The following is a 25,199-nucleotide window of genomic DNA, read 5'->3' on the forward strand; positions in this document are numbered from 1 at the left end:
TATTCTTGTTTCCGCTTGGACCCTCTTTATCATGCAGTTCATGTCTGCCAGCTTGTTATCAATTTTGGCTACGTGAATAGCCAGAAAGTTCAGGAGGGATAGTTGGATGTCCATTTTTTCCGAGTGATACTGCATTGCCTTTATGGATAGTTGGAGTGTGTTTAGCAAGGATGACCATAGTACATCTGCGCTTTTTGGGAGGTCTTCTGTTGGCGGCGTCCTCTCGGAGTCATCAGTTGGTCGGATCTTCTCAGGGTCTTGCTTTCTTTCTGGAATGCTTACGTCGAGCTGTATGGCAGAGGGTGAAAATGATGCTACCAGCCTCTCCCATTCTTCTGTTGTTAGCTGAGCATACTCTTCCATGTTAGAGGGTGCAGATTGGGTAGGGACCTGGCTTATGTCAGAGCTTCTGTTTTTTTCCAACGGATCGATTGCTTCTAATGGCTCCCTTGCCTGTGTTTTCTCTGGTTTGCTTGCCCATCCCGCCCCATTGGTTAAAATGTTTACCGTGTCCTCGTTTGCTGCGGTTTCTACACCTTTCAGCTTTAGTTCTGTCTCGCTGTCCCGCCCTGTGTCGGAATTATCTCTATCTGGCTGAGTCACCAGAATATAGTGCTGATCCCGAGGTGGGACCTTTTCAGTCCTCGTAGTACAGCTGATGCCCCCTGTGATGGGTTCTGCATCGGTTTTTTTCGCAGACTTATTAAGGGGCTCTGGAGGTAGCTCTGGGGATGGCTCAGTTAGAGTTTTCTGCTCGATGGGTCCTAATGAATCTATTTTTCTTGCGGGGTTTTGCTCATCACAGCTGTTCGATATCCCTGTAGCTGGGTCTTGGGGCTGTGCTATCGCCTGGATTACAATGTTTGGCTCCAGGGGAAGGCCCCTTTTGGTGGTGGGGTCTGTGTTTGTGGTATTGTACCCACTGTTGTAGTGGTTATTTGTGTTTTCAATTTGTGTGCTCCTGTCCTCTGGTATGTAAGAAACCCACATTTTTGTGCCGTGCTTCTCTATGGTGCCTTCGCGGTGATTGGTTTGCGAGCCCCCTTGTGGTACCATTGGCGAGGGCAGCCCCTTCAGGTTGCTGTTTGTGGAGCTTAGATAAGAGCCGGGCTCTTTCAGAAATGAGAAAAAGGAGTAAATTTTAGGTTGAGCGCTCTTTCTATCTGTTTTGCTGTTGTTGAGGGCTGTTCTTTCTGTAATTTCTCTGATTTCTGTGATTTCTGTAATTTCTGGCGTTAGATCTAACAACACGGCATTTTCTTGTTCTGTCAACGCGGTGACTGTGTCTGTATTGGTGTTACATTTCCGCTTGTTGGCCCTGCGTCGTTTGGCAGGAACGTTGTCACTTTCAGTTGCTTTCCTAATTTTGCCTGACCTCATTGTGTGCTTGGTCTGGCACAAGCTCCTGAAGGTCCTTTTTTTATTTTTGTTATTTTTTATTTTGGGCTTCTATGTGCCGCCAACTAAATCGGGATTCTTGTGTTCCTTTGGCGTAGAGGATTGTTGATGGATTGGCGGGAACCTTGTATCTTATCAAGGATTCCATTGTCTAGCTTTTATTGTTTTTTTTTTTTGTTGTTGTTTTTTTATGGTTGTTGGTTGTATTGTATTGCTATTGTTTACTATGACTCGCTAACCAGGAGGGTTTTTGAATTTGGTCGTTGAGTACTTGAGTTGTTGAAGTTTTTTTCCTTTTTTTTTGAACGAAACTGTGAGAGAATACTGAGACTGGGGCAGCCGCCTCTCTCTCTGGTCTCTGGTGTGCCGTCTCACTGCACTCAGCTCCCAACGCACTACGGGAGGCACTACGGGAGGCACAGTGGGAGCCAGACGCCCAGGACCCCCACAAGACAGGCTCCAAGTGCCAGACCCGTCAACAACTTGATGGGGGTGACGACGGGGGTAACGAGGGGCAAGAGTGAGGCAGGAGCAGGGGCGAGAACAGAGGTGAAGCGAGGCTGGAGCGAGGCCACGGCTATAGGTGAGGCAAACACAGTGAGGTGAGGCAGACGCCGTGGATCTCGGCGGGCGCACCCGGGCTCACCTGTCTGCAGTGTGATGCAGTGACGTAGAGTGCCCACGGCTCCGGCTCCTGCTCCTGCTGAATGCAATAGCCAAGGACAAGAATTGGCTGCGGGAGAGGGACGGGTGAGATCTTTCCTCCTTCTCCCCTCCTCCCTGCCTTGTCCCGGCTTTGCTCTCGGTTCACTCTCGGCTCACGGCTCTCGGCTCCTGGGTCACCGCTCCGCTCAACTCAGCTCAGCTGCCGGGAGGGGCTCTGGAGGTAGCTGCCGTTCACTCGACTCCTGGGTCACCGCTCCGCTCCGCTCTGTGCAGCCCAACTGCTTCTTACACACAGATTCCTCGGCCAGCAGGGCTTCCGTCTCTCTCTGTCCCGTGCACCTGAGAAGGCGTCCACCAAGAACAGGGGGTCCTTCACGCGCCGGAGGCCGCACACCAGCACGAAGAGGCGCACGGCGTCGAGGCGCTGCGGGATCTCTGAGCTTCGCAGAAACGCCTCGTACTTGAAGGCTGGAGTCGGGGAGGTGAGGATTCCTTGAGGCTGGACGTAGATTTTATTTCTGCACTGTGGCTGGGCTGTAGGACTGACTGGAAGCGGGGGCTCCGGTTTTGCTGATTAGGCAGGTTCCGCTGTTTACCGCTGTTTTCCGCCGCAAAATTAGCGGGAGCGGGAGAAACAAACTCCCAGGCCCCCCCAAGGCTCCTGCGGCGTCTTTTCACAGCGTCTCGGCAGACACGAGCGCCAGAGTGTTTGCAGATGGCAGGAGTGAACAGCTGGTCATAACCATAGGTCAAATGAGAAATTGGGCATGTGGCAATGAGAAATGCTACCGGGCAGTTTTTTGTTGGAAAGAGGTGAAGTCCACACCTTCCTCCTCTGATGTGTGTGGTGCCTCCCCCTGAGGGGGGTATTGTCGATGACAAAGATGACGGAGGCACACACACATCAGGGCTGAAGATGTGGATCTCCTGTCAGCAGCATTTGTCTGCGTCAACAAGTAAGACACCACACCACTAAGAAGGGCCTGCTGGTTTGCCAGCACAGCAACAACGTCACAGTGGTAGGCACCCATTGTTGCTATGTAGGAGTCCTGCTTCCACTTCGTTGACTCAAGGATGTTGTGGATCATCCCCAACTGGTTGACAACCTCGCTGGTGCCACTCCGGCAGGGCAGTTTTTTGTGCCTGTGCCTTATGACACCTGCATTGTTGGCATGGGACTGATCCAGGCCTGGAGCAGATGGTTAGGTGTCTATTATAGCTGCTGAGGTGTCCTTATTGGGACGGAGGCATCTATTGACTCCCTATAGGGTGCCCCCCACAGTCTCAATCCCTGGCCACACATCATCTACGAGCTCCCACTGGACTCCTATACATCAATCAATCAGGGAATTGTACGCATGCTGCTCACCCGTGAGGGTCTCAAGGTGATGGGGGGGGGGGGTCCGCAGATCTGTTTTGCCAAAGAACCAGGTCTTGAGGGTCTTCCTGAAGGTGTTCAGGGAGGGGGCGCGTCTGATGTCTGCCGGTAGCTCATTCCAGGTCTTGGCTGCAATGTAAGAGAAGGATCTTCCACCTGCTCTGGCTCTGTGGCTGCACGGGGTTTTGGCCAGTGCGAGGTTGGAAGATCGGAGGTTTCTTTTGGGTATGTGGAAGCTGATTCTGTCATTGAGGTATTTGGGTCCGTTGCTGTGTAGGCATTTGTAGGCATGAGTGAGGATTTTGAAAGTGACTCTTCTCTCCACGGGGAACCATCGGAGACATAGTAGGTGTTGACTGATGTGTTTGTGTTGGGGGATGCTGAGGACGAGTCTGGCGGCGGTGTTCTTTATTGTCTGGAGTTTGCGGAGTAGGGACTTGATGCCGGCATAGAGTGCGTTTCCATAGTCCAGTCTGCTGGTGATGAGTGAGTGGGTGACTGTCTTCCTTGACTTAGGGTGGATCCACTTGAAGGTCTTGCGGAGGATGTGGAGGGTGTTGAAGCAGCTGGAGGTGACGTCGTTGACCTGTTGGTTCATGGTGAATGATGAGTCGAGTATGATGCCGAGGTTCTTGGCGTGGTCTGAGGGGGTAATTGGGCTACCGAGGGCAGTCGGCCACCAGGTGCTATCCCATGCAGAAGGGGTGGTACCGAGGACGAGGACTTCTGTCTTCTTGGCGTTGAGCTTCAGGCAGCTGTTGGTCATCCAGACTGCGACGTCTTGCATTCCTTTCTGGAAGTTGAGTTTGGCAGTGGTGGGGTCTTTGGTGAGGGAGAGGATGAGCTGGGTGTCGTCGGCAAAGGATATGATGTTGAGGCCATGCTGTTGGACGATGACTGCGAGGGGGGCCATGAAGTTGTTGAAGAGGCTGGGGCTCAGGGATGAACCCTGTGGGACTCCGCAGGTGATTTTTGTGGGGTCAGAGAGGAAGGGTGGGAGTCTGATCCTTTGGCTTCTTCCGGTGAGGAATGATCGGATCCAGTCCAGGGCTGTTCCTTGTATGCCTGCATCATGTAGTCTGGTGACTAATGTGTGGTGGGAGATGGTGTTGAAGGCCGCTGATAGGTGAAGTATGATTAGGGCTGCGGAGTGGCCTTGGGCCAGGAGGGTGCGGATGTCATCTGTAGCGGCGAGTAGGTCGGTCTCTGTGCTGTGGTTGCTTCTGTATCTGGATTGGGACGGGTCGAGGATGGCGTTCTCTTCAATGAATCGTGTCAGTTTCCTGTTGACTCTTTTCTCTGCAACTTTGGCTGCGAAGGGGAGGAGCGAGATGGGCCGATAGTTCTTGAGGTTGGTGGGGTCAGCTTTGGGCTTCTTGAGCAGAGGTCTGACTTCTGCGCGCTTCCAGTCATCTGGGAAGTGCCTATTTTGAAGGTGGTGTTGATGGTGCGTTGTAGTTAGGGTGCGAAGGCAGCCGCGGCTCTGTGGTAGATGTGAGGTGGCCAGGGGTCGGTGGGGGCCCCGAGTGGATGCTTTTCATGGTAGAGGCTGTGTCTTTGGCCGTGATCGGTGTCCAGTTGGAGATGGTGGGCGGCTAGAGTTTCTGGAGGGCGGGGGGCCGTCTGTGGCACCTGGTGGATGGTCGATGAAGTTGTCATAGAGGTTTTTGATCTTGAGGTGGAAATAGGTTCCAAGCTTGTCACAGAGGTCTTGGGATGAAGTGATGTCTGTGACTTCGCTGCTTGGGTTGGTGAATTCTTGAATGACACTGAAAAGTTCCTTGGAGTTGGTGGAGTTGGCCAGGATTTTGTTTTGGATGAAGTTCTTCTTGGTGGCTCTGATCTGGTTGTGGTAGTCCGTCATGGCGTCCTTGTAGGTGGTGTGGTTTTCGGTTGTCTCAGTGTTTCTCCAGTTCTTCTCCAGGGGTCTGCAGGTGCGTCTGGCTTCTTCAAGAGTGTTGGTGAACCAGGCAGCTTTCCTGGGGCGTTGTCTGTTGGGATTGCGTAGCAGGGCGAGCTTGTCTGCGCAGTCGGAGATCCAGGTGTGGAGTTCTCTTGCTGCGTCGTTTGTGTTGGGTGCCTAGTTGTGGTTGTCTCAGGTGAGGGTGGAGTTAAGTTGCTCGTCGGTAACCTTGCTCCAGTTCCTTCGTGGTGGGCGTGGGGCTGGTTTGGGTGCCTTGGGTTAGTTGATGGCGAAGTGTACACAGTGGTGGTCGGTCCATGGCAGCTGCGTTGTGTGGCTGAATTGGATGCAGTTTCCTGCCGCGAAGATGGGGTCGAGGGTGTGTCCTGCTCTGTGGGTCGGTGTGTTGACGAGTTGTTTAAGCCCGATGCTGGTGAGGTTGTCACAAAGGATAATGGAGTTTGGGTCGCTGGGGTTGTCGAGGTGGAAGTTCAGGTCTCCAATGAGTATGTAGTTTGTTGAGGCGATGGCGTGGGGTGCGATGAAGTCAGTGATGGTGATGGCGAAGGGTGTTTCGGGGCCATGGGGTCTGTAGACGAGGGTTCCTCGGAGTGTGGCTTTGGGGGTGGTCTGGATCTGGAAGTGCAGGTGTTCGGCGGAGGGGAAGGTTTCGCTGGAGGTGGTGAGGCAAAGGGTGCTCTTGTAGGCGATGGCGAGGCCCTCTCCTGGGTGGTTGGGGCGGTCTTTCCTCTGGATCTTGTATCCATCTGGGATGGCGGTGCTGATGTCGGGGGCGGAGGATGCGTTAGTCCAGGTCTCTGTGAAGAAGGCAATGTCAGGTGAGAGAGAGTCGACTAGGTTCCAGATTTCCATGGCGTGTTTGTGTATGTAGCGTACATTGAGGAGGATGCATTTTAGGGTGTCGCCGGTGCTGGCGTCGGCGGTGTTGGAGGCCGGGGTGGTGGTTAGGGTCTGGTGGCAGTGGAGGCAGGAGAACTGGCCATGGGTCGTGTTCGGCGAGGCCTGTTGGCATTCTCGAAGTCTTCCAGGGTTGAGTGCGAGGAGGGTGGTGGTGTTGTAGCGATGGGTAGTGGGAGGTCCAGGGTTCCTGGAACTGGCCGCGGTTGGGTCATGGACGGGCACAGTTGGCCTTACCTTTGGTGAGCCTTCGGCATGCCAGAGGTGCGCCCGCTGCGCGACAGTACACCGGCCGCCATTTAGTAGGGGAGGTGGGAGGGAGGAAAGGCTGGGAGGCAGAAACACATACATGACATTGAAATTCAACGTGGGGGCTACAGCTGGAGGTGGGCCGGCAGGTGGTGTATGTTGACTGATAGGTGGATCCATTGGATACCCCACAATGGTGTTGGTCCTTCCCGTGACCAGAGATGGTGTTTAAATGGAGCCCAGGGTTTTCCAGAAGGTGTCTTGGTCTAGGATTGGCAGGCTATCATCCTCAGCAGGATCATCATCCAGGACAGGCAGCTAGTCAGGAGGTGTTGGTCCATCCTCTGCACTGAAATAGAGATATGTTAATGATGATGTATGTTAGATGTAGACATGAGTAATCTGGGTGACAATCAGAGTTTTTACTAATTCACTTTCAGGTCAACATTTATGCGTAGGACATCTGTTTTTTTTTAGGTATTGATGCCAAGTTGCACTTTAGTTGCTTTTCAGATGCTGGAAATAGTGACATGTACCTACCCAGGTTTGTCTCACAACTGGACCCATCCACCTCCGCCTCCAACGATCCCTGACTCCTGGCCTTGGTGATGGCAACCTATACCTTGATAGATCCAAGTTTCACATACTCCGGCTTAGACATATGTGGCATGGTGTTACATTTTTCCTTCAGACTCCCTTGTGCCACATGCTACATCTTCACCTAGGTCCACATCACGTGTGGTATGTTGTACCCCAATGGGCTCCCATCTCTCATCCCTTCCCAGCACAACATAAGTGTGACACTGTCAGATACAGCAGTGAGGGCATGTGTATTGGTTAGGCTACATTGCAGTAAACATATCCCTTCTCACCTACTTGCTATGCAGTGTCTCCCCATCCAGGCACAGTGGCAGCTCAACGTGCTCAGCCAGTGCCTACAATGCACTGCCCTATCATGGGCCCACCAGGACCACACACCATCTTTTGTTTCTACACACATTTGCTCTGGTCTGCATTACTTGCATTCACCCCACACCCAGTCTAATTTAGTACATGACAGGAGTTTGGCTGGTTCCTACCATGGCAGCTGGCACCTGTGTGCTGTCATCCCAAACATTGGGACAACTGTGTGCTGTGTAGTTTCATGCAGGTTACTATACACGTAGCTTTTGGCATGTTCCTATGTGTTGATACTTCACATGCCCCACACCTGACCAACCTCTAAGGTGAGCAGTTTCTCCTCTGACTAGCCCATTCCATTTCTTTACAGTCCAGATTTGTGTGGGTGTGCCCAAGTAAGACAAAGTGGTCTTGTGGTGCAAGGTGGCCTGCATTGTCACAGGTTAGGCAGGGTCTATGTGTCCATGCAGGTTGTGTTGTTCCAATTCATGGTTTTTTGCTTTGTATTCTGGGACTTGTAGTTCTGGTGACTCATGTTGTACATTTAATTACAAGTGCCATTATGCAAAGGTGTACCTGGACTGGAGATGCACTTCACACATGTAAGGGTTAAACTTGATGAAGCTGGACTGAGTTGTTCAACTGTAATTGGGCAGTGTGAATTACATTTATGTGATCTTTAACTGTACATGACCCAGATTCCTGCCCTTTACCCTGCACATCGCACAGTGGAGCTCTGGGACATACATAGCAGCACTGCACAACATGACATTTTTACCCACATTGCCCCTTGTTGCAACTTACCCTGTAAATCTTGTTCCCTTTGGCCAGCCGTGTCTGGTACCGGAACTCCTGCCACCAATTATTCTGTAATGACAGCGGCCACCCGCACCTCCAAGGCATTCAGCTCCTCTTGGGCACCGGGCCTTCTCCTCCGGTCTGCATGTCTGCCTTCAGGTATTTGGCCAGTTTCTCCTTCATCCTGCGCTTATAGTCATGGCAGCATTTTTTACAGTTGGTGACTGTCCTCTTCTCTTGTCCCACGCTGTTGATCTTGGCCACTTTGGGCTGCCAAATGGCCTCTTTCTTTCCTAATGGCAATTTTGAGGTGGCAAAGATCTGATGTTGGTGCTCTGTTACCTCAGTGAGTTATATAGCAATGGGGTAACCCGATGAGCCACTGGACTCGGGTACAATGTGATACATAAGTTAGTGTCACAGTGGAGAACAGTCTAAACACATACACATATAGGAAAAGATCCTTGATTAATAATCAAAATCTAACATCACCAAGAACTTGTACCAATAATGGTTGTGATTTTATTTCATCACAAAGCATGAGTTAATCAACTTATAAAGCACAATGTATGTCATGTTTGGGCAATTTTAGAAAAAGCGGGTACATCCAGGATGGAGTGGGAAGTGCATGGGAGGGATTTGTGATGGTGATGTGAGGAGGGAAGGTAGTGAGTATATATACATCAGCAATCAATATTTACAACCTAGCAAGGCGGAACGACTGGCCTGTACATATATGACAAATCATAACAAAATAAATGCAGATATAAAATCTCTGTCATCCATGTTTGACAATGAAGTAGAAAAAACTGTCAACTTTTCAAACCCTATTGAAAACAGGACAGTTATAACATCTCATGGTCATAGTGGAAAGCAATTCAATCTTTAGAAAGTGATGACTCCATAGTAATAAAGCCCTCTGACAAAGGGGGGAACATTGTGCTATTTCCGAAAGATCTCTATTGCGAGGAAGCCATGAATCAATTAAAAGATGACAACAAAAAACAATGTCTCAACTGGAGAATATTTTGGAGGGGGAACCAATTTTGACCAAGTGAGATAAATCACATAAGAACCAAGGGGCAAGAAGGGAGACCACAGTATAGATAGAGTAAAAAGGTATTTATACAATTGTGCAAGTAGTTAGGGAAGCACTACAATACATTCACTTGTAAAATGACCTAAGCACACAACGTAACCAACTGAACGTGCTGGTGAATAGTGAGCGACGCAGTGATACAGAAGTGTGAAAAACAGCATGAACGGCGCAAATGAAAAAAGGGGTACAAGGGTCAACAAACCAGATAAATATATACAGTAAAGTACAAGAAATTAATTGGGATGTTTTAGTTGACCACAGGAAGGCCTTAGTTCTAGGCTGTGTCGTCGACGGCGTTTCGACCTGGATGATTTCAGGTCATCATCAGGACTGAGGTCATAGATTTAAAGAGTAATGCTTCTGATGCAAATCATGCAGGACTCGAGTAATAAGGTAGTTGAAGGGACACTGTGTGACTCAAGGGCCAGGGAACAAACCGCAAAGCCGTCGGAGAAAAACTTCGGAAGTTTTTCTCCGACGGCTTTGCGGTTTGTTCCCTGGCCCTGGATTTACTCCCTCGTCGTGTACCAGTCGGTTTGGACCTCGTAAGAATATTGGCCATTCTGATCGACATGGGCCCTACCATCCTTCAATTGAAAATAGGACTACCCTAACCAGTTTCACTCCCTCGTCGTGGACCTGTCGTTCTGAATTTTGAAACAAAATTGGCCACTCTGCTCGACCCTGGTCCTACCATCCTTCTACCATCCTTCTATTGAGAACACGACTACCCTCACAAGCAACCGCCCTTGTGCCCCACCGATCCTCCCCGCGCTCAGGTCGGACGATCATCCTTCGCTCTGTCCCTCTTGGACCCTGAATCTTGAGTCACACAGTGTCCCTTCAACTACCTTATTACTCGAGTCCTGCATGATTTGCATCAGAAGCATTACTCTTTAAACTTTACTGTATATATTTATCTTGTTTGTTGACCCTTGTACCCCTTTTTTCATTTGCGCCGTTCATGCTGTTTTTCACACTTCTGTATCACTGCGTCGCTCACTATTCACCAGCACGTTCAGTTGGTTACGTTGTGTGCTTAGGTCATTTTACAAGTGAATGTATTGTAGTGCTTCCCTAACTACTTGCACAATTGTATAAATACCTTTTTACTCTATCTATACTGTGGTCTCCCTTCTTGCCCCTTGGTTCTTATGTGATTTATCTCACTTGGTCAAAATTGGTTCCCCCTCCAAAATATTCTCCAGTTGAGACATTGTTTTTTGTTGTACATTGCGCCCGGTCTCTCCTGGGTTAACGGGTTATACTCCTGTGTATTGTTACTGTTCAATTAAAAGATGAAGCATGTTATCTGCCTGTGACTCGAGTAATTTATGCACAATGTATATCTACATTCCATGAGTTTCTAGCATTCTGGAGAAATGAAGGGATGTTAGATTTTGATGAATACAAATTCTTACTATGTGAATATCCGGTTCTTCCGACCTTCTATCATCTTCCTAAAGTTCATAAAAATGATAAGAAGCCACCAGGAAGACCTATCGCAGCATCTTTTAATAGTCTCTTAGAGAACTGCTCTATCTACATTGACCATTTTTTAGCACCATGGGTCAGGAGCTTGAGATCATATATTCAGGATACACAGGATTTCCTTAGATGGATAGATGGGATTGTATGGGAAGATGACATGCTCCTCATCACCTTAGACATTACGAGTTTATATACCTGCATAAACCATCAGCAAGGTGTAACAGCAGTCAAATGGTTCCTAGATAAACGCCCTTTGAGATTCCAATAACATAACATCATGTTATTAGAAATGGTGAAATTCTGTTTAGAAAATAACATCTTTATTTTCAATAATCAGCTGTACAAACAAGAACGCGGGACAGCCATGGGCATGTGCTTCGCCCCCAGCAACGCGAATCACTTCATGGGCTGGTGGGAGAAGCACATGGTCTGGAGGGACACACCACAACACTGGTTTGATAAAGTAGTGCTATGGGCACGCTATATCGATGATTTGTTCATCGTATGGCGTGGGAGCCGCACCTCGGCTGAGGAATATGTGGCTTTTCTAAATGAGAACGATTGAAACTTAAAATTCACTGGACACATTAGTGATAACAGTGTCTGCTATTTAGACCTTGAGGTTTACGCAACTGGTGACAAAATCATGACCCGTCTGTACCGTAAACCCACGGCAGGCAATTCCGTTTTACATGCTCGTAGTTTCCACCCCAGAAGTATGACTAACAACATCCCCTATGGGGAACTTCTGCGGTTGAAACGGAATTGCACCTCTCCAGAGGAAAATAAGGCCGCCAAGAAGGATGCTCTAGTGAGATTTGAAGCGAGAGGTTATTCATAACAGGTCCTGCAATCAGCAACCAAAAGAGCAGATACTCTAAATAGGTCTGAGCTCTTAGTCCCAAAATCTCGAAATACAACCACACATAATACTGTACAGCCTGCCAGATTGATTATTCACTATAGTTCCAAGACTCTGGAACTGATGCGTATTTTCAAGAAAAACTGGCAGATCCTGACATCTGACCCGGTTCTCAAGACAGTTATTCCACAACAACCGCTCATCACACATAGACGATGTAATTCCATGAATGACTTTTTGGTATCGAGCCATTATGTTGCATCTGCATGACGAAAGGAACCCATAACAGGATTTTTTCCTGTGTATGAAGTGCAAAGCGTGTAAATATAGCCAGAAAACTAACAACTATAGCATTGTAGATAAAGGCCAACAAAAGATGAGAAAAAACAACAAGTTACTCAACTGTAACTCAGAGTCCACGGTTTACATTCTGGAATGCCCTTGCCCAAAAATATACGTGGGTAGTATGATCCACCCAACTAAAAAGAGGATTCTTGAGCATATGCGTGCTGTAAATAAAAGGGATCCTACATATCCTGTAGCATACCATTTTGAAAGCAGCCATAATAGTAACCGCGACCTCATCAAATTCTTCTGCATAGATCAGGCCCCAAACATGAAAGAAGGGGGGATAAAGTTAGAGGCTTACGCAGAATGTAATCAAGATATATTATAGAGCTAAATACCATGAGACCGATAGGTCTGAATACAACGGAAGAACTCTGGTCACATCTAGAATGAATTTTAACATCACACGCTGCAATACTTCTCCTTCTTTATGAGAATCCCAATAAACAAAAGCATGCAATGTGATCGAGGTTTTCTATATAAGAGGGAATTGTTTTCATAATCTTACAAGTCTGTATGGGTTTTTACCATGTAAATAATGAGTAGTAATGATAAAATTGTGGATATAGTATCTTATAATGGTTTATAAAAACTTTGCGAATATGTCCTGTGATCGCCCATTCACGGCTCAATTGTGGTATTAAAAGTGCCTACCGCTTTGTTACAAAAAATTACGATCCAATAATACATATTGGCCGTAGATTGCTTGTACAGATGTAGAAATTTCTATTTATGAATCAATGTTTCTGTATATAGTATTGATGGTTTTGCACGAAAAAGAACGTTCTAAGATGGCCGCTGCAAAAAGCACAGAACTGAGATGTAACGAGGTCATCTTCGCTGTTCAAAAACTTTTTTAATTGCACTGAGCACTTTAAAAATGGTGTATTGGTTACATGAAGTGTTGGCAGGGGAGAGGGTTCCTGCACCTTAAATAAACACTTCCTGAGAAGCATTCCCGTGAGTGCCGTCTTTGTGTTTGGGCTTGGATTGCCCTGACAGTGCCGACATATATATATATATTTATTTATATATTTAGATGAGGAAAGTGCTATTAAGTTTATTTCTATTCTTAATCAGAACTCTATGAATTTGTATTTTACCTCCCAGATTAGTAACACTACAATAGAATTTCTTGATGTGAGAATCTTGGTATCAAACAATAAATTAGAGACAACATTATTTAGAAAGCCCACAGCAGGAAATAGTACTCTACATGCCAGCAGTAGTCATCCAAAGCATTTGATCGACAGTATTCCGTATGGCGAGATGCTGAGGATCAAGCGTATTTGTAGTACTACCAAAGAATTTGAAAATTGTACACAAAATGCTATGCAGAGACTGAAGGGAAGAGGGTACAGTAAAAAGATTTTGATACGGGCCTTTATTATATCACAGGGCAGACCAAGAGAAACTCTGTTACAAAGTAATGAAAATGTGAAAGAGGTGACAGAGACTGAAACTAGTCCCAGACTAATTACAACATATAGTAGCCAGGAGAGAAGAATTAAATCTATTATAAGAAAAAATTGGCCCATTGTATTAACAGATGGGGTGCTGGGAACCCGTCTCCCCAGCTCTCCAACTATTACCTTCAGGAAGGCTAAGTCCATGCGGAGCCAGTTGGTTAAGAACAGTCCGGAGGTAGTAATCATGGGCACATGGCTTAAACGAAGACAAGGTTTTTTAAAATGTTCTTTCTGCTGTGCTCGTAAGTTTGGTATTAACACACCCAAATACACAACCCCATTTTCCGATAAGGACAATGACATTCAGGGCAAGTCCAACTGCCGCACCGAATAAGCTGTGTATGTTCTGCCGTGCACATGCGGTTTGCGTTATGTGGGTAGCACCAAGCTGCAGGTGCACGTCAGGATATTGCAGAATATCAGGGCTATAGTCAACAATGACACATCCTACCCTGTAGCAAGACATTTTAAAAGTACACACGATAATGACTTGAGTTGCCTTTCGTACTTTGTGATTAATGCAATTTCACCCCTGAGAAGAAACAAAGAAAAGATGTTAAGACAACTTGAATCTCGTACAATTTTGGAGCTAGACAGCAAAGTTCCGCATTGACTGAAAACAACTGAAGATATGCACAATTTTTTATAATGGGGAAGGGAGAGTTTCCCTTATGCATTACAAATTTCTTTTCTATGATTTTTTAGCTATTGACATACTGTTTATATCTTTTTACCTTCGCAGGTAGTCTGATAGGGTGCATTTACCTTTTTTCTAAATAGTTTACATAATGGATTTTTAGCCGCTTTCTACTTTCTAACACTTAGATGATTAGTTTTATCACATTTTTTTAAGGGGTTATTTATATAAAAAACTTTTAAAAAAAATAAAAAAGATTTTTTAGGGTATTAGCACCGTGAATCACAAGATGCACTTGCACTGGATAGATGGTACTTTCTGGCACATAACACATAATACAGTAAACATGGACGACAACGTGTTTTATATCACAATATAAATTATTTTTTTATGCATTTTGGTACGGCAGAGTTAAAATCATGTATGAGCTAGGCTACGGTCTCATTCAACAATATTGTTTGAGACTATGAGGAGAGACAATTTTAATCAAATAGCATTCATGCTGAAATAATTGAGTCGCCCATTATATGTTTTCTAGCAATGGTGCAAACATCACAAATATGGTGTAGTTCGAAGGGAAATACAAGGTGTTTTGCAGCGCTATAATAATATGCTTTATGATTAATTAAAGCAAGGATAACATCATCCTACGCACGCTGCATTTTTCCCATTATATGGTGTTTTATTTGAAAGGTATATGTTGTATATTGATGGATTTTTACATATCTACAATGTGTATTATATTAGAGATATTTATTTATATTTGTATCTTTTTTATTAACAATTTTTTTATATTGTTTTTAAATCCAAGAAAATGTGTATATTTATATCCATATTTATATTTATACATATATCTAGTTTTCCTTTCGCACTTGAGATGGTGTTTTAATATCTGCTTTTGTATTTATACAGTAATATTTTGCATATTTGCCTGCTTGCGTACTATTTGGAATAGGGCCTTCATTAAGCATAATGATACCAAATCACGGAAGGTTTCCTCCATGTCTATGATCATGTGATACAAGAAGTAATTCACCCGGCATGTTTAAAAATGTTTTGGCGGAATGGCTGTCGGTGTGTGAACAAGGGCACAAACGCGTCACAGAGTAAAAGAATAAAATCTACCTGTCATTTCTATCGGGGTCTGCTTCTCTCTGTTCGCCGCCGCTGTTGCTATCACGCTGCTGTGGAGGTTCAGAGAGTTCGTTTTGCTACATTTTATATATATATATATATATATATATATATATATATATATATATATATATATATAAATTCACTGAAAAAACCATAGGTTTCACACATGTTATAGTTAGCTGGACATTTTACTGATAAAAAACCTATGAAATTCCCCCGTTATAGTTAGTGCAGGCAACTATAACTCACGCAACCGCAATCCTCTGCTGATGCTAATACTGTATTTAGACACTTATTTGCCCATGTCTTCTTCCATTAAATTTTAGCTATACATATATTACAAATATTTTTTTTTCATAAAGACACATATGTCATCAGCAGAGGATTGCGGTTGCGTGAGTTATAGTTGCCTGCACTAACTATAACGGGGGAATTTCATAGGTTTTTTATCAGTAAAATGTCCAGCTAACTATAACATGTGTGAAACCTATGGTTTTTTCAGTGAATTTGCAAGGTTTTTTAAATGCTAATTCCTAACTATAACGTGTGTGAAACCTATGGTTTTTTTGAGTGAATTTGTACGGTTTTTTAAATGCTAAGTTACTTTACGCCATTCGTGGCGTGCGCGCCCACTTTACGCAGTTAGTGTCGTGCACGCACGGTGGGCATATTATGCGCTTCGTTAAGCAAGGTAAACTTTTACATTTTCATTGTTTTGATATGCCATGCAAAAATGTTGCCCTTCGGGCACCATTTGCACACGGGGTGGGGAGAGTATGGTTATTTATTTTTTTTTTAAATATTTTTTACCGTACGCGTACGGTAAGCGTAATCGGCGATTTTTCGCAAAAATTTTTGGGGGACTTTTTGCACTTGGTGGTTCTTTGGGGACACCTTCATCAAGGCTAGGTGGTTAGAAGCTGTCTAAACAGCCCCTTTACATGTTTTTTCTCTTTGTTTTTCCTCCCCCCCTCAGAGTGCGAGAGAGAAAATGGCGGCCGCCGCTTCCTGTTTCGACCGATTCGAATGTTTACTAAGGTCTAACAGCCAATCAGAATCGCGCTCGCGCACGTCACCGTACGCGTACGGTAAGCTTACCGTAAGCGCACGGTAAGCGCACCGTAAGCTGCCACAGATATATATATTGATTTAAATGCTATTTTCTCAGGAACTACTGAACAGATTTACACCAGACCTACAAAAGGCACTTCCTTGACCTGAGGACTACCTCTCTGCCAAATTTCAAGTAACTCTGTTCAGCCGTTCGGGCTGTAGCTGTGTCTAAAGGTCCTATGGAAAAATGCATGGGAAAAACGCGTTTTGGGACCCCCCTTTTTTCTCAGCCCCCGCTTGACGAATCCCCCCGAGACTTTCAGGGTAGGAGCGGAGCGTAGCGCCCCACCTATTTTGAAAATTTCGCGAGGATTCGTCGACCGGCGCCAAAGTTATTCCAAATAGAATGTTGCGGATTTCCTATGGAAACAGGGTCCTAACTATAACTACCTACTGGCGACCGCCAGTAGGTAATATATATTTTACCTACTGCCGGTCGCCAGTAGGTAGCTATAGTTAGGACCTATTATCCATAGGAAATCCGCAACATTTTATTTGGAATAACTTTGGCGCTGGTTGACGAATCTTCCCGAAATTTTCAAAACTCGTGGCCCGCTCCGGTCCGCTCCTATCCTGAAATTCTCGGGGTGATTTGTCAAGGGGGGCCGAGAAAAAAGGGGATCCCAAAACGTGTTTTCCCTATGCAATTTTCCATAGGGTCCTTTAGTCGCAGCTACAGCCCGAACTGCTGAACGGAATTACACCAAATTTGGCAGAAAGGTAGACCTTGGTTCAGAGTCGGGCCTTTTAGTTAAATGGTGTAAACCCGTTCCGTAGCTCCTGAGAAAATCAAAAGTAAAATCACATATATATCTGGGTGGAGCCTTACCACACATCTCATCGTGAGATCTGATTGGCTGTCAGCACTTCATCCAAGAAGTGTTGGCAGCCATCTTGGGACCAATATACATGATAGCACCTCATTAAAAAGCATTGCCGTTAATAGAAGGTTTTAAGACTTTAGTTACATTATAAATAATTTGTTGATGATACCATACTCACTTTAGGAATTGTGCTATGTTGTAAGGCGATTTTACATGTGTAAAAGCCTTCTGCTGGGATATCATGAATCATGTTTGAGAGAAAGCTATTTTCTCATGCTCTTCCCACAGAGGTTTGGAAGGTGATCTATAAGCTAAACTGAGAGCATATTTTCTGTAAATCCACATTATCTTTCTCAGTCATGTGAGAATGAAGTCTGACATTCTCAGTAAAACATGTACATCCAACAAGGGCAGAGACTGTCAGTTGATTCCTTTCTGATCTACTGCATCTTCCCAGAGTGTTCCAAAGAACAACTAGAGCACTAACCTGTCCTGCTTATGACAAACGTATGGCACACCTGAAGCCATCTTGATTGGAATAAAGTGGTAACTCTTAAAACATTTAATTTAAAAAGGAACAAAATGAGGGGGTTCATTTTTCCATAGAAAGTATGATTAGTGCTGCAGAAAGAAAAATTAGGGCACATTTTGACTTCTCAAATCCTCTTCTATTTCATAAAAAAATTCTGACATGCATACTGAAACATGCACTTTGAATACCAGCAGCAGACTTCCCTGGTGAGCAGTAGCTTTAATACAGTGATCTAATGAGCAACTAGAGTGCTACCATTCAGAATGTATGGCAAATGTGTGACACATCTGAATGTATTCTTGATGGAACCAAAGTAAACAAGCATTGAAAATGCAATAGGTCTCGCCCTCATTTAAAATAAAGCAATTCTGTTTGTAATTAGGTGGCTTTTTAGCTTTGCTTTTATTAGTGTTTTTCAAACTTTCATGTACATAACATGCATATGCATGCATATATGTATATGTATGCATTCATTTATGTTTGTATTTATGTAGATATGCAGATAATATATGTTTATATATGTAGCTCTGGATCGCCGCCAGACGCTAAGACCGAGGCAATCAACAAGGAAAGAAGAAGGAGAAAACATATACGAAGGAGGGAAAGGCGGAAAAACTACAAAAAACACAAAAACACAGAAAAAAACGTACTGGCGCAGAAAACAAATATGAATGACAACACCATCATTAATCTGTCCACCATAACTCTCACGGAAGCTGAAAAACAATTACTAGCGTTAGGACTTTCATTCTGTCCCGTCAGTGACTTCAACTACACTCGCACCCGAGTCGATATTTTTTGCTTCATCCGTAAGCTTAAATTAAAAAAGTTCTACTCTATAAAGGAGGGCTTGAAGGATACACAAACCGATGAAAACATCAATAAGGCTAATGCGGAGCTCGAAGCCAAGGATGTTCCGGCTCTTTTAACCTTGCACCATCTGTTTGAGGACAGGCCCAATGTAGTACATGAGGACATTGAAACGGATCTCTGACATATTATCGACAGACACATTATCGAACTACACAAATATCGCAACAAATATATCGACATCAAAAATATCGACATTGTATACTTATTTAAAAAACTACACTAATATCGACACTACAATATCGTAATACAATTATATCGATCACACAAATATCGCACACATTAATATCGAAATACTAAATATCGACATAAGTTAATAAATATGACACATGTCACAAATATCGATAACCAAAATATAGACATCAATAATATCGTTTTTTTAAATATATCGACAATTCTAATACTAATAAAACCAATACTTTCAACAACATAAAGACAATATTTTACCAAAACATACATTTTCAAATGAGATTCTACTTAAACATAAACATAACATTTATAGCGATCTCTATATTTAACAACATAATAAAAAAAAACTAAAATAATTATCACATTGGCATTTCGAACACATTTAAATAAAATTAGTACACATTATAAACAATCTTTTTATATATAATAATTTAAAACTCTCCTCCTTTAAAACTAAATATACTCTTACTTAGCATTTTCCATAAAAGGAAACCAATTAACTAAAAAAAATTCAAACCATCCAATAGAAAGGCCACATACAGAAAACAACCAATAACATTCAAGAAACAATTTGAAACCACTATATAAACCAATTAAAACAAGTGTTCCACGGTGCCTTAAACCAAAGCATTGAACGAAGAAGAAGCTCTACTAAACAGAAGAAACCTACATCCTATTACTATTCTAAAAATGTAAGTAAATATTCTTTTCTAACTAAACTGCCAAATTAAACTAAAACACTAATTTATCTTTACTCAAATAAATAACTAACTTATATATTCCATCTCTTTATGTTTCCACTACAGATATTACTCCAAACAGCTAAAGAAAATATTGAAGATTGCCAGAAAAGACTCACTAAAAAGTAAGTATACTATCAAAATACTTTATAAAATATTAATTAAATCCTACTCAAACCCCAAAACATCCTAAACCCCTAAACAAATCCATGTTCTCTTTTTTAAATTGTAAAAAACCTGTATAAATTAACACCTATAGTCTATACCACTGGGCATGAGGGTAGACTCTGTTTGCTTAGTGAGAGGTTAGGCTACTGCATCTTATTTATTAGGCAGGAGGGGCACATAGTAAGAGGGGTAGGAGACGGGGGTACATTGACATGTGGTGGGGGAGGGGGGTAGAGAACTGGGTGGAAAGGTTGTTCATTCTCCTGAATAATTGGTCTTGATGATAAATGTGTGGTACTTCCGGGACAGATGAAGGTGGGGGAATGTTTTTTGAATTGTTAATTTGTAAAACAATAAAATAAGTTTCTTCAATAAAAATATAGTCTATACCAAACAGCAATACCACCCCACTTAAAAAACTAAACCAACCACAACAATAAATGTTCTTTAACTTTCAGAGACTAAATCAACTAAACAACATTTTTGCGACAAACAACATCTTCATTCAAATACAACAAAAAAGACTTGGTAAGTATATATAAAAAAATGCTTTTTTGCTAATTTCATATAAAGATATAAAGTACTATAGCATATATTTTCATATACATTTTTTCCAGAATTGTAACACATCACGATGACAGAAGAAGCCCAATTTATAACTTCGCAGAAAGGAAAATTCCTATTGTGTTACATGGGTTACACATACACCCAAGAAAAGCAGACGGACCGAAAAGTGAACTGGAAGTGTACTAAATATTATTCTAACAAATGCTACGGCCGAGCAACAACAAGAGAAACAACTGTACTATATACAAGAGAGCATAACCATCCACCCAATCTCTCTGAAATAGAAGTCAGATCAACTCTTGAAAATATCAAAGAATTAAGCACAGGTTCACAAACTGCTACAAGTGTAATCCTAAAAGAACTATTACCTAGAGTGCCCAAAGAAGCAAGAGGCCAATTACCATCAATTGCTTCTATAAAAAGAACTATTGCTAGGACCAAAAAAGCAACCACGACAACTATACCATCCCCTAAAACTTTTCAAGAGATCATCATTCCACCAGAATTAAGTATCACCCACAATAATGAACCTTTTATTTTTTTTGATAACAAAAGCCCAGAAAAAAGAATCATAATGTTTGCTACTGCAAACAATATAACTAAACTGCAACAATGCCAAACATGGATGATGGATGGCACCTTTACAATATGCCCAAAACCATTCTATCAGCTTTACACAATACACGGTCAATATCACAACACTTCCATACCTTTAATTTATGCACTATTACCTAACAAACAAAACACAACATATAATGAAATGCTAGGAAAAGTAAAACAAGAATCTAATGATTTTTACCCTCAAACAATTATCATAGACTTTGAGCAAGCCATGATAAATTCCATTCTAAAACTGTACCCCCATACAGCTATCCAAGGATGGTACTTCCATCTTAACCAATGTATATGGAGACATTTACAAAAATCTTCACTAAGTGTAGAATACGCCACTAACATAAGTTTTGCACATCAAATAAAACTTCTAACAGCCCTAGCTTATGTACCAACCACAGATGTTGCAGAACATTACAATCTTTTATTAGAAAGTCCATTCTACAAACAAAATGAAGTAAAGTTATCTCCCCTGTTAGATTATTTTGAGGATACCTGGGTGGGGAGACTGCACAGATCAGGCCATAGACGTCAGCCCAAGTTCCAAATACCTTGGTGGAATGTATATGTAAGTACACTCAACCAACAAGCCAAAACTAACAACGCCGTCGAGGGCTGGCATAATGCATTCCTAACTTCTACTGGGAGAACAACTCCAACACTACAAAAACTACTAATTGCCATACAAAAGGAACAAAGTTTCCAAGAATTAAGAATGCAACAATCTGTCCTACAATTAAAACCAAAACAGTCTAGACAAACTACTCAAATGTATAATTACCTACAACAACAGGTACAGCTATACCCATCCACAAGAGGACTTGAGTACTTAAATATAATAGCTCAAACTCTCTTCTAAACCCTTTTCTAAATATTAACCCACAATTCTACTAAAACAACTATCACAACATAAATAATCCACTTTATTATATCACATATTTAATTATGTGGTCTAAAATATATACATGAATTATATGGACATATATTTAGACAACATAATTAAACAAACCAAGTACACAACAACAATATTAAATATATAAGGTTTCGCCACCAACAATAAAAATATTTAAATGAACTTACCTGTGTAGTATCTCCAATGGGATAATAACATTCCTTCCAAATAAATCCAGGGAGTTCAAAATCCATAGTTATCCAAAAAATGACTATCCATTAACCATAAAAATCCCGAAAAATATAAAAAAGGTAAATAACCGCTCCTGGAAACCCGAACAATAAAGGAAGTGTTAAATAAACATTAGTAAACACAACTAATACACACTTCCTTTAAAAAAATAAGGTGTTTGAAACCGACGAAAATATCTTCTCCGTAAAACCTACAAAACAGAAACAAACATTCCCACCCACCCACAAACACACAAAACGCACGTACAAACCTCACTACAAACGTTATTCAAACACTATAAAACTTTAACACACCGAAATACCAAAACACTAACAAAGCCACAAACACGGAACACAACGTTAATTATAAAACCGTATACAAACTATTACTAACACCCTAACTTCTAAAACATCAATCAATACACACTTATTACAACATAACTACTTCCACAAAACACTTAAAACTATTTAATAATAAAGCAAATAACTCTTACCTTCTCAAACGCGAAACAGCTCCGAACCGCGACCTGGATTCGACCAAAATAACCCAAAACAACAGCGAGCGGTTACAAAATAAAAGAACCAAACAAACATAGGAAGTTTGAAAATTAAAGCAGCACGGTTTTAGGTGAATGCTCAGCCTGGACTTCTCACTTTATCAGTAACGATAATATTGCCCACCTCAAATGGTCAGCTGCTCAAATGACCACCAAGACAACAATTATCCACAAGTATGAGAGGCAACATATTGGAAGAAATGTAAATTAATGTCAAAATAAACTTTTGTGTTTCGAATCCACACAGTAGTTGAGTATTTGCTTGAATTCCTTTATTCCAAGATTTAGTGAGACCAGATCCGCAGCCAATGCATTTCGCACAAACATGGGATTTTCAAGGCGAGTTTCAACAATAAGAAATATTTACACGTCAAAACGGGGGGTAGTATGACGAAATCGGCAGGACCCAGAGTTCAATCTAGGTAATAGGTCGATAGCTTTAGACAGTTTGTATGGTATATATCAGACATGTTTATTGCAATGATGTAATTATTAAAATATGCGTAATAATAAACAAAATTTTCTCTCGAATGAATATACATTCCAACAACTATAAAATAAATATTATTTTCCTACTATTTAATTTAAAAATAATTTGGAATTTGCATTCTGATATAAATTCTATGTTTTATCCAACCCAAACTAAAATCTACAGATTTTTTGTCAATTAAATCCAATAAATTTAACTATTCTTATTCAACTCTATAATTAATTCTAATATTTGCTATTTACCAAACTTAATTAACATACTACTCCCACTACATACTGAACTTAATTAATTTACTATTCTCACTCCAACCTATATTTAATTAGGGTAGGTGCTGGACACTGAACTAAATTAATTTACTATTCCCACTCCACTCTATATTTAATTAAGATAAGTGCTGGACACTGAACTTAATTAATTTACTATTCTCACTCCAACCTATATTTAATTAGGGTAGGTGCTGGACACTGAACTAAATTAATTTACTATTCCCACTCCACTCTATATTTAATTAAGATAAGTGCTGGACACTGAACTTAATTAATTTACTATTCTCACTCCAACCTATATTAAATTAGGGTAGGTGCTGGACACTGAACTAAATTAATTTACTATTCCCACTCCAGTCTATATTAAATTAAAATAAGTGCTGGACACTGAACTTAATTAATTTACTATTCTCACTCCAACCTATATTTAATTAGAGTATGTGCTGGACACTGAACTGAATTCATTTACTATTCCCACTCCAATCTATATTTAAGTAAGATAAGTGCTGGACACTGAACTTAATTAATTTACTATTCTCACTCCAAACTATATTAAATTACAGTAGGTGCTGGACAATGAACTTAATTAATTTACTATTCCCACTCCACTCTATATTTAATTAAGATAAGTGCTGGACACTGAACTTGATTAATTTACTATTCTCACTCCAACCTATATTAAATTAGGGTAGGTGCTGGACACTGAACTAAATTAATTTACTATTCCCACTCCAGTGTATATTAAATTAAAATAAGTGCTGGACACTGAACTTAATTAATTTACTATTCTCACTCCAACCTATATTTAATTAGAGTATGTGCTGGACACTGAACTGAATTCATTTACTATTCCCACTCCAATCTATATTTAATTAAGATAAGTGCTGGACACTGAACTTAATGAATTTACTATTCTCACTCCAAACTATATTAAATTACAGTAGGTGCTGGACAATGAACTTAATTAATTTACAATTCCCACTCCACTCTATATTTAATTAAGATAAGTGCTGGACACTGAACTTAATTAATTTACTATTCTCACTCCAACCTATATTAAATTAGGGTAGGTGCTGGACACTGAACTAAATTAATTTACTATTCCCACTCCCGTCTATATTAAATTAAAATAAGTGCTGGACACTGAACTTAATTAATTTACTATTCTCACTCCAACCTATATTTAATTAGAGTATGTGCTGGACACTGAACTGAATTCATTTACTATTCCCACTCCAATCTATATTTAATTAAGATAAGTGCTGGACACTGAACTTAATTAATTTACTATTCTTACTCCAAACTATATTAAATTACAGTAGGTGCTGGACAATGAACTAAATTAATTTACTATTCCCACTCCACTCTATATTTAATTAAGATAAGTGCTGGACACTGAACTTAATTAATTTACTATTCTCACTCCAACCTATATTAAATTAGGGTAGGTGCTGGACACTGAACTAAATTAATTTACTATTCCCACTCCAGTCTATATTAAATTAAAATACGTGCTGGACACTGAACTTAATTAATTTACTATTCCCACTCCAATCTATATTTAATTAAGATAAGTGCTGGACACTGAACTTAATTAATTTACTATTCTCACTCCAAACTATATTAAATTACAGTAGGTGCTGGACAATGAACTAAATTAATTTACTATTCCCACTCCACTCTATATTTAATTAAGATAAGTGCTGGACACTGAACTTAATTAATTTACTATTCTCACTCCAACCTATATTAAATTAGGGTAGGTGCTGGACACTGAACTAAATTAATTTACTATTCCCACTCCAGTGTATATTAAATTAAAATAAGTGCTGGACACTGAACTTAATTAATTTACTATTCTCACTCCAACCTATATTTAATTAGAGTATGTGCTGG

The 25,199-nt window shown here is 41.7% G+C and overlaps 1 long non-coding RNA gene across 1 annotated transcript; it reads left to right on the forward strand.

Annotated features, from left to right (window-relative positions):
- The first annotated feature begins 19,585 nt into the window (after positions 1 to 19,585).
- Positions 19,586 to 20,640, forward strand: LOC146856785 (uncharacterized). Its single transcript, XR_014979502.1, has 3 exons — positions 19,586 to 19,646; positions 20,148 to 20,217; positions 20,307 to 20,640. It is a non-coding gene; the product is annotated as an uncharacterized LOC146856785 (long non-coding RNA).
- Positions 20,641 to 25,199: the final 4,559 nt, after the last annotated feature.

Source organism: Triturus cristatus, chromosome 3_2 (genome assembly GCF_964204655.1).
Source record: "Triturus cristatus chromosome 3_2, aTriCri1.1, whole genome shotgun sequence".
Taxonomy (NCBI): domain Eukaryota; kingdom Metazoa; phylum Chordata; class Amphibia; order Caudata; family Salamandridae; genus Triturus; species Triturus cristatus.